This window comes from Otolemur garnettii, unplaced genomic scaffold (assembly GCF_000181295.1).
Source record: "Otolemur garnettii isolate 467f Iridium unplaced genomic scaffold, OtoGar3 scaffold00216, whole genome shotgun sequence".
Classification (NCBI taxonomy): domain Eukaryota; kingdom Metazoa; phylum Chordata; class Mammalia; order Primates; family Galagidae; genus Otolemur; species Otolemur garnettii.
The window spans coordinates 324,415-334,727 of record NW_003852611.1 but is presented as its reverse complement, the minus strand read 5'-3'; the positions used below and the strand labels follow the sequence as shown (position 1 = coordinate 334,727).

The window sequence follows — 10,313 nt, the reverse complement described above, 5'->3', positions numbered from 1 at the left end:
ATGTTTCAACTTCTACCATAACTCTCAAAGAAAGCTATTATTAAGCAGACAGGGCAAATATAAAGACAAACTCATTTCTTTGCAAATCATGGAACACTCCTAAATTTTTCCCCAGAAGAATATGAGAAGAGGACGGTGATACTATGTACACCTATTTTCTTGTTTAACAGAGTAATATTCTATTCTCATCTCAATTCCCAAGAAGCCTAGCTTGAAAACAGCAAAGTCCTTAGTCTGCAGGGACAGTGAATGTCTTATCACACAGTACAAGCATGTTGTAGCTTTCATCTCCCAGAAGCCTGCATGTTTGGGTTGTACTGAATAATATGAAATATTAAAAAAATTAATTACTAAATAATCTCCCCTGCAGCTCATTGATTTTGCAAGCTGGAACACAGAGCATAAGAGAATAGAAGATCCAGGGCACCACATGATTCCACCCTGACTACTTTGCATCCAAGCCCTAAGGCCACATGAATTCCCAGTTCACAAGTTTTGATAGCTTGTAGCTTCACTGTCATTTTGTTTAAGAATTCTAATTGTTTCCTTTTTTATCTCCTCCTTGACCTAGCTGTCATTCATCATAAGGTTATTTAGTGTCCATGACTTTATGTGGGTTTGAAGATTTCTGTTAGAATTGAGTTGTACTTCTATTTCCTGATAGCCTAAGAAAATATAGGGTACAATTTCTATTCTTTTAAATTTTTTGAGGTTTATTTGTGCCCTAAGATATAATTGATGATTCCTGGACTGACAAGAAGAATGTATACTCAATTTTATTATGAAATGTACTGCATATGTCTGTTAAGTCCGTTTGTTCTAAGATTGTGTTTAAGTCCGTTGCTTCTTTGTTTAGTTTCTGCTTGGAGGATCTGTCTAGTTCTGACAGAGTGATGTTGAAATCCCAGTATTATGAAGTTATAATATATCATATTGTTCAGATCAGTTAGGGTTTGTTTTATATATCTGGGAGCATTTAAGTCAGGTGCATAAATATTTACAATTGAAATGTCTTCTTGTTGTATTGTTCCCTTGACGATTTTCTAGTATTCGTCTTTGTCTTTCCTTATTTTGTTGGTTTAAATCCAATTGTATCTGCAAATAAGATTGCAACCCTTGCATTTTTCTGATTTGCATTTGCCTGGAATATTGTTTTCCAACCCTTCCTTATGAGTTTTGTTTTATCCTTAGAGGTTAGATATGCTTTCTGAAGACAATAAATATTTGTATTATATATTTTTTTATCCACTCAGCCTGCCTTTGCCTCTTCAGTGGGGAATTCAAGCCATTAACATTTATTGAGAAAATTGATAAGTAAGGTGGAGTTCTGTTCATCTTGTTTTGTAGAGGTCTGTTGATTAATTTTATCCCTTGTGACATTTTGGAGGATAAGTTTTTTGTCTTTTAATTTCCAGTTGTGTTTACTTTGCTGGTGGTTCATCATCCCGGTCATGTGAAGAACAGGTCTGGGTACTTCCTGCAGAGCTAATCTTGTTGCAGCAAATTTCTTCAGTGTTTGCAAGTCATTAAAATTCTTGATTTCTTCATCACAAATGAAACTTGCTTTAGCAGGACACAGTATCCTGGAGTGAAAATTATTTTGTTTAAGTTAAATGCTGATGACCACCCTCCTCTGGCTGGAAAAGTTTCAGCTGAGAAGTTCACTGTCAGCCTCATATTTCTCATAAGAAATTGCTTATGGCTGCTTGCAGAATTTTCTCTTTCATTTTGCCCTTGGCCAGGTTAATTACCATGTGTCCAGGAGTTGCTCTGTTTGAATTGAGTCATGATGGGGTTCTGAAACAATCTAGTGTCTGGATTTTTGGGTCTCTTGCAATGCTTGCAGAATTTTCCACCATGATGTCTTGAAGTAGTACTCCTGTGCCATTTGGACCATCTTCTCCTTCAGGAATTCCTGTAATTTGAATATTCAATCTTTTGAAATAGTCGCATAACTCTTTCAAGGAAAGCTTTTCCTTTATTCTCTTTTTTCTGCCTCTTTGAATGATTGCTTTAGTTTAAAAGTCTTGTCTTTGATTTCTGAGATTCTTCTCCATGTTCTACTCTGTTATTGGAACTCTCAACTGTGTTTTGAATCTTCTTGAATGCCTTTCAAGAAGAAAGAAAAGAAGAATTGAAAAATTTCTTAATCTCTTCTGTATGTTTCCTAATTATATCCAGATCCTTGATAACTTTGTCTTTAATATCATTAAATTCTTGAGACAGTTTTTGAACTTCTTTTTGGATCTCTTCCCCCTTTTTCTTCTCAATTCCATTCATCTTCTTTGCCATCCATATTCTGAATTCTATCATTTCAACAATTTCTCTATGCATAGTATTTTCAGCTGTTTCTCCCTTGTTATCTCTTTGGGGAATTGATCTGGTCTGATTTTTCATAATTCCAGGGTTCTTCTGCTGGTTCCTCTCCATGTGAATATTCAGTTTATTTATATATTTATTATACTTTTTAAGTAGGAATGCTAAGGTTGTCCCTTAATAACTATTGAGATATAACCAAACTGTGGACCTTAACACCCCCAGAGACCTATTTTCAACTAAAACTGGCATGCTGAGATCAGATTCGTAGGCCCCAGACTATGTACCTTGTCAGTCTTTCATCACTGACAGCTCAAGTGAGCTGGATCTTATGCCTGTGTCCCATCCCACACAGCTTCATGAAGTTTCCCTTTCCAGAATGCAGCATGAGAGTCTCTGAGGGCTGGCCTTGCTTTGTTTGAGTTGAGTGTGGTTGCGCTGGGGGTGGACCTCCATGTAAAGGTTGCGCTGGGGGTGGACCTCCATGTAAAGCTCCTAGGCTGGTAGTATCGCCTGGTTAGCATGAATTGTTTCTGTCCTGGTATCACCCCACACTCCACCAAGTTTAAAAGACCATAGTTTTTCACTGGAGTCTCTGCTATAAAAGATTCAAACTGCTTCAGCCCCTGCAGGCAGGTAGAGGTGGGGTATCCCCAGAATACCAGACAGATCCCACCCTCCACAGCATGAATACACCTTGTGTAAGCAAATTCAAAAAGGCATGCATGGTGCCCCCAGGGGTCCTGGCTGTGGGCTAGATACAATGTGGCTTTTACCAGTGGTTATGGGAGGGGATCCACTGCTTAGTGCCTGCTGACTGCTTCTTGTACCTTTCCAGGGTAGAGTTGCCTGAGGCTAGGCCTTTCTCTCCAAGTCTGCAGGAGGGGAGGCAGGAAGATAGGCACAGATGCTGGGCAGAGTCACTCCAGAGGTCAGGGGAAAGGTCCTCCTTTGCCAGAGAGAGACCCAGAAGGGACCATGCCATGCCAAAGTCAGTGCAGCAGAGCCACAATTTCCTCTTGCAACAGGGAGCAGGACACACTCAGCTCACCAACCACAAAATGAAGAGGACCCCCAGAGGTCCTGCCATACCTGCTGAGGGGATAGAGCCAATCTCCCCATCCTCCATCAGCCAGTTAAGGACTCAGCCACTTATGGAGAGAAAGAAAGTGGCCTTTGAATTCTTTGCATCTTTAGTCAGGGGCTCTTTCACCTTTCTGGTGCTTAGGATTCGGTCACACCCACCAGGCTGTCTGTACTGGGTGGTCACCCTATCTGTTCCTGGACTCTGCAGGGGGCCATCTGTCAGGGAACCAAAGGGGGCATATGGGCTGTGGGCTCTAGGCAGCCAAGAGAAAATTTGTTCACTTTTATGCCAGGCAAGATGGGGACCCAGAGATGAAAATTCCTGGGTGTAGGGGAACTAGGACTTCATGGTTTTCTCCTGAGGGGTGAGATGAGAGGGCCTATGTTACCTGCTTATTGAAAGCTTGCAGCAAGCCCCCAGCAGGTGGGGGGAGGGTCTCCCCTTCCACTTTGGCACCAAGTGCCTTCAGTTTAGTCACTCTGTGCCTGATTTTTGATCTTTTCCTTCCTCTCACTCATCCTCAATCTCCCAACATTGAGAATGTTGGGAACTTAGATTTCTTATCCTTGTGTTCAACTCCCCAATTTCATTTTCTCCCAGTTTGCTTCAGTCCAGTTTTTCTCCTTCTAGACAGAAGCTGCTGGGGAAAGCTGCCTCTAATCGCCCATCTTGCCTAAGAGTCTAACTCCTTTAAGACATATAACTTCATTTATGTAAAGATTTTAAAAGCCAAATAAAAGTAATTTGTGCTGCTAGGAGTCAGGATAGTTTTTACACTTGGCCGTTAATAAGTATAAGATGGCCTGAAGAGGAATTTAGGGGTACAGAAAATGTTCTTTCTTAATTTGGATAGGTTCTGTTTGTTAAAATTTATTGACTAAATACTTATGACTTGCATACTTTTGTATAAGCAGTATATTGCAATAGAAACATGGAAAATTTAGATAAAGCAAAGCAAAATAAACAAACAACAAATAAGCACATGTGCACAGGCCCTACCTTTAGGGAGGTGGTTTCAAATAGTATGTGGTAGGTCCAGTTGTCAGCATGTTTTATAGGTTTGGTGAACAATTTTTTTCCTACCTTAGCCCTTCTTTTTTCTAATTTTTGCTCATTTCTTCTCTTGGATTTTGTACCATTTTCTTATTGCATTTGTAAACAATGATTATATCACTAATCATGTGATTGCTATACTTGTCAAAAATATATTATTCTTGCCTATTTTCACTTTTAAAAGATATATTTTTACTTTTTAAAGATATATTTTCACTTTTTAAAAATATATTTTCTCAATTAGAAGGTTTTATTCTTTAGGTCAGATTTTCTAATTTTTTAATATGTGTTTTACTTTTGATTATTATTTCAAACATCTTTCCCTATTAGCCACTTTATAAAATATCCTATAATTATAAAATTTACTTTTTTCATTTGAGTCTTTAAATCTACAAATTCACTCTATTATATAGCAAAAAGTGGGGTTCTAATAATTATTTTCACATAGTGAGTCCATTATCCCACTGCAAATATAGATTTGATCATCATTCCCCACATATTTGTTACTGCAGCACTATCATATACAAAATTCTCATTTATGCTTTTGTTTGTTTAAGATATATATTCTATTTCACTGAACATACTAGTGCTTTTATCTTGAACTTCCCAGCCTGAAGAACTGTGAGAAATAAATACATTTCTATTGGTCATAAATGACTTAGTCTCAGGTATTTTGTTATAGATGCATACATGGACTAAGACAACATGTTAGCATCTACCAGAAAGCATACATCATGGAAAGACACTGAACAACCAAGTAGACTGAATGAGTAGGCCAGCTGCTATCAGCAAGCTTCTGTCATTGTGTACCCTAGTACTGACAATATGTTGCTATTGTTTGGATGTTTGTCCTCTCCCCAGCCTCATGTTGAAATTTGATTCTCCTTGTTTGATGTGGAACCTAATGGGAGGTGATTGGGTCATGAGAATAGATTCCTCATGAATGGTTTCATGCTATCCTACTGATAACGAGTACGTTCCCAATCTATTAGTTCCTATGAGAGCTGGTTTTAAAAAAGAGCCTGGAATCACTCATCCCCCCCTATCTCACTTCTGCTCTCCCCAAAGTGACCTTTATACACACCAGGGCCTTTTCACTTTCTGCCATGAGTAGAAGCAGCCTGAGGCCCTGACCAGAAGCAGATGGTGGTGCTGTGCTTCTTGTATAGCCTGCAGAATTGTGAGCCAAATAAACCTTTGCTCTTTATAAATTACCCAGTCTCACATATTACTTTATAGCAATGTAAATGGACTGAAATATGTAGGAACATGAATAAGATAACAAACCATGCAGCAGAGATGGGGCTTTTCTTGAACCCAATAGCATAGGCTTCCATTTACCATGACCAACCTGGCTACTCCTACTGCCAAATGTCTAGGCTGCAAGAAATAAGCATCAGTGTTGGAGCCTCAATATGGCACCATTCCTAGAGAAGAAAAACTGGTCACCTAATGGCAAGTTGACTACAATGGGCCTTTCCACTTCAGAAGGGCCAGTGATTTTTCTGACATGAATAGATACGTATTTTTCAGGGCAGCAGAACAAATCTCCTACTGGTTCAAAAATGATCTGAGATAGTAAGGAAAGGAAACAGGCTTGGAGTTTTATGATTGTGAGGGTTGGGGTCACTGTGAGGGTTCCTTTGTGTGGGCAGGAGCTTGTCTGGTTTGAACTTTCCATCAGCGGTAAAACAAAGGAAAACATTGGCTTTCTTGTCAGCTTTCCAGATTACACAAAGGAAATAAGCAGAGGTAAGACTTAACATGCATCAAACATCAAAACATGGAATTAGGCTATTACACCAATTAGACAGTATAGTTGACCCCAAATATCAGGAGGAGGAAGAGATGTTGTGACACAGGGGGTGAAACCATTATGTATTTGACAGCCAAGTGACTTATTCACATGGTGCTTCCTGGTACTCCTTTGCCCAATTTTGATGGGAAATGGACACACGAAATAACCTTGGTCAGAGAAGAATATGATAACCAGTGGCTCAATACTTGTCATGGATGTGGTTTTCACTCATGTTATCAGGTGAGCCATGGAGACCAGTTGAGGGGAAGAAGAATCTAGAATGGAGAGTGGAGAAGAGAGATGAAGAATACCAGTTGTGACACTGAGACCAATCATGGCACCAGATGCTGTCCTTCATTCTATCAATATTTTTCTTCTAATCTTTTCCCAGGAAAATTTGCCAGAGCTTTTGGAGAAGTTACTTTTCATACGTACATGAAGAAGTAAGTTTGCATAGCACAAGAAGTTGACTGTGTTGGACATGGAAGCATGTCACACAGATTTTTCTTCAAAAAAGGCCTTATTCAGTGACTTGGTGTGGCCACGTTGCAGTTTCTGCATTCACTGCAGGCTTGAGGTTGGGTGCAGGCAGCTGTCTGAGTGAACATCAAGGGATTGGCAGACCGATAGATGGACGGACAGACAGATGGACAGACAGATAGACTGACAATACCAAACTCCCAGAGGCTTCCACCTGTTGCGCAGCTGCTGCTGAGCCCAAGTCTGATGGTGTCCTGGCCATGACGTTCAAGGTTTGTCTCCTTTTTGCAGGACTTATGGTTAAAGTTCCTGTTGGGTTATATTTTTCCTATAAATTACTTTTCCAATGTTTGATGTTAATGTCCCCTGGAGGCAGCACCTTTTACACGAACATTGTTACAATGGTTGGGCTATGGGTGGTGCTGGCAATTTTTGTCTTCATAGTGTGCAAGGAAGGACTGCTTCAGTGCTGCAAAACTAAGATGAATATTGTAGCTTTTCCTTTACAACTACAAACCTGGGGAGTGAGGAAGTACCTAAATGTTTTTTTTTTTCTTGTTCTTATTAAAGGTGCTCTTTTTTATTTTGAAGGGCAGGGTGGAAGGTGGATGGGGAATGGAATTAAGTATTTACTGTAGCTAAGACTTCAGTAAAAATGGGGATGGGGGCTAACATTTTTCGACCACCTGTCACATGCCAAGTGCTTTTGGTTAAGGACATGTTTTTGACCTTATAAAAAAGGATAATGTTTGACTGATATAAATAGTAATGCAAAAATAGGAAGCTAGGATGACAGTAATACTATAATTACCTGGAGTTGAATTTATTTCATATTAAAATATATGTCATGATGTAATTTTTATGAGTTGGCTCCAGCAACAGTTTTCAGAGTGCACCCTCATTGATGCTATTCACAGACATGTGGCTGTGCTGTTCCAGCTTTCTAACTTTGCCTACTGCATGGTCTATTATGATGATGAAGCTGAAAAAGTAAACCAGTATCAAAGACTAAGTCTAGAACACCTGGAAAATTTGGAACAAGTTTTGAACCTACTCTTTTTGGTAAGCCAAAGTTCTCCTGCATGCAATTTCACCACAGATATAAAGAAGCAAGTGGCTTTTTCCACACACTGAGAGCTGTAATGTGAAATCCAGAAGAGGATGGAAAACAGACCCTTCAGTGCGCTGCAGAGATGTTGCATATCACCAAGCAAGCCATGGGATTGGATGTACCTATAATTGAGAAAAAACTTGAGTAGAAGAGCAGTAAACCTCATGAATACATCACCTACTGGATTTCAAAACCAAGGCTCTTGGGTCCAGGGGAAAAAATTTTTAATGAGCAAATTTTCATGTCTAAATCAAAAACTGAAGCAAACCAAATCCAGTATAAATACTGGCAATCTATGAAAGCTAAGAAACGCTACAAAAACTGAAATGAAAGTTAACTTTCTAAAATCAAACTTAAAAGTAAACCTTTGGAAGTCAGATAATAGTCTTGAAACCATGGAAAACACAGGAGTGATGGATAATAATCAGGCAGAGTCTGATGGGGACCTATCTTCAGATAATGACTCATACCACTCTGATGAAGTCATTACAAATTCCAAGTCTGATGAAGACAGGCAGCTAGCTAATTCTTAGAGGGCGCAGGGCCAATAGATTATGTTCTTCCTAGTTGTGGTATTATTGCTTCAGCACCTTGGTGAGGCAATCAATCCCAGTCTATTAGCAACACTGATATTAGCATTCATGTTCCTTCAGAGACTACTGTTGCTCATGGGAGTGGTCTTCGAAAAGGCCAGGAATCTCCTCTGATGAAAAGTCCTCCTGCTGACAACATACATATATCAACTAGCTTTGTCAAGCCTGTGAATATTTACTGCCACAGATTTGTGCAAGATGCACAAAACAAGATGACCCGGCTATCAGAGACCAGGTATTTGTCTCAGCAGGATAGTAAGGAAGGAAATCAAATGACCAATCAAGTTTCCAATGAAGAGACCCAATCAGGGTCAATGGAACAGACTCCTTCTTGACCATCTCAATTAGATGTGTTGTTTTCTGCAATAGGCCCACAGTTTTTGTCAGATAAAGCAGTACATTCAGTCATATCTCAAAAGACCCACAACTCCAGTTCCAGCATGCTTGAAGTTGAGACAGGGCTTCAAGTAACTCCTTCTCCTTCAGAGAGAGGTAGCAGAGCAGACTCTACCTTTGCAAGGAGTCCATGTTCCATGGTCAAGGTTGCTGGTATTATCCAAGCTGGATTAACCTGTAGGATAAACGTCACAGTGGCAAAAGTTGGAAAGAGTCCTGAAGAACCTGAAGTGGTTAATGAAGGCCAGCAACATGAACTTAAAAATATGTTATACAATGCCAGACACGGATAATTCAGATTTAGCTTTTAGCCACAAAGAATCCTTTCATGGCTTTTATTTAAAAATTTTAAAAGTTTTCACATATTAGGGTATTTAATCTTGTACTGTCTGTATCTAGGGGTCACAAATTCTGGGTTTTGAGGAAAGGAGTTCCAGAGTCTGAACTTGTACAGATTTCCAAGTCTGAGAGTCAGGACTCCAGAAGTGTGTCATCTTAGGACGTGTGAACCCAAGTATTTGTACACTACAGAGCATTTGCTCAATTGAGAGTAATTCAGGGACAGATCTCTTGGGATAGAATCTGAGCCTTTGTTGTAGCAGAGCAGGTGAAGTGTATGAAGTAGGCACATGAATCTACCACCTCTGGCATATGGGACTGGCACCCTACTCCTTGAGCCACAGGTGCCACCCAAAGTAGGCACATGAAGAATGGACAGACTTAAGGTATTAATGTTCCTCATAATTTGTTCTGTCTGTGAGTTCATTCCTGTGTATTACCTCTACCAAGAAAATTGTACACTTAGTTTTTTCTGACTTTATAGTGTTAACTAGTATGGGAAGGTATTTGAAGAGAAAAAGGTATTTCAGTTTTGATGGTTTAACCATTCTCTGCGAGGAGTTGATTGAGGGTGGACACTAAAGTTAAGAAATGTATTCTCATTTGATCCTAGTTTTTTCTATAGTCTACTTGAACAAATTTACAATAGTCTGCTGCCTATCTACCCCCAAATCCAGGAGCATTAAGACTTGTCAGTAAACCTGATATGTCAAATGTGAACACTAGCACCTATTAAATTGCATTTTGCTGTTTCTGAGAAATGTAGGAATATATATACGTATATGCATATATATGTATGTATATTGTCTATTGGAAATTCTAGAAAGAGGACTTTAAGTTTTAACTTTTTACCATGGGGCATTCCCCTAACTTCCTATTTACAGATTACAACAATTGAAAATTTAATCTTGGGTGGTGTCTGTGGCTCAAAAGTGTGGGTGCTGGCCCCATATGAGGTGGTGGGTTCAAACCCAGGCCCAGTCAAAAAAAAAAAAAAAAAGAAAGAAAGAAAGAAAGAAAGAAATTTAATCTGGAGCACAACTGTGCTAAAACTGGTTTTATGACTATACCTCTGACTACACAGAGCTAAGGCCACCTCTAACCCACACAGTAAAAACAACGAGTATTCCAAAAAGTATT

General features: G+C 39.4%; 1 pseudogene; it reads left to right on the top strand.

The window, feature by feature from the left end:
- Window positions 1-7,580: 7,580 nt before the first annotated feature.
- LOC111722128 lies at window positions 7,581-9,138 on the top strand (annotated as a pseudogene).
- Window positions 9,139-10,313: the final 1,175 nt, after the last annotated feature.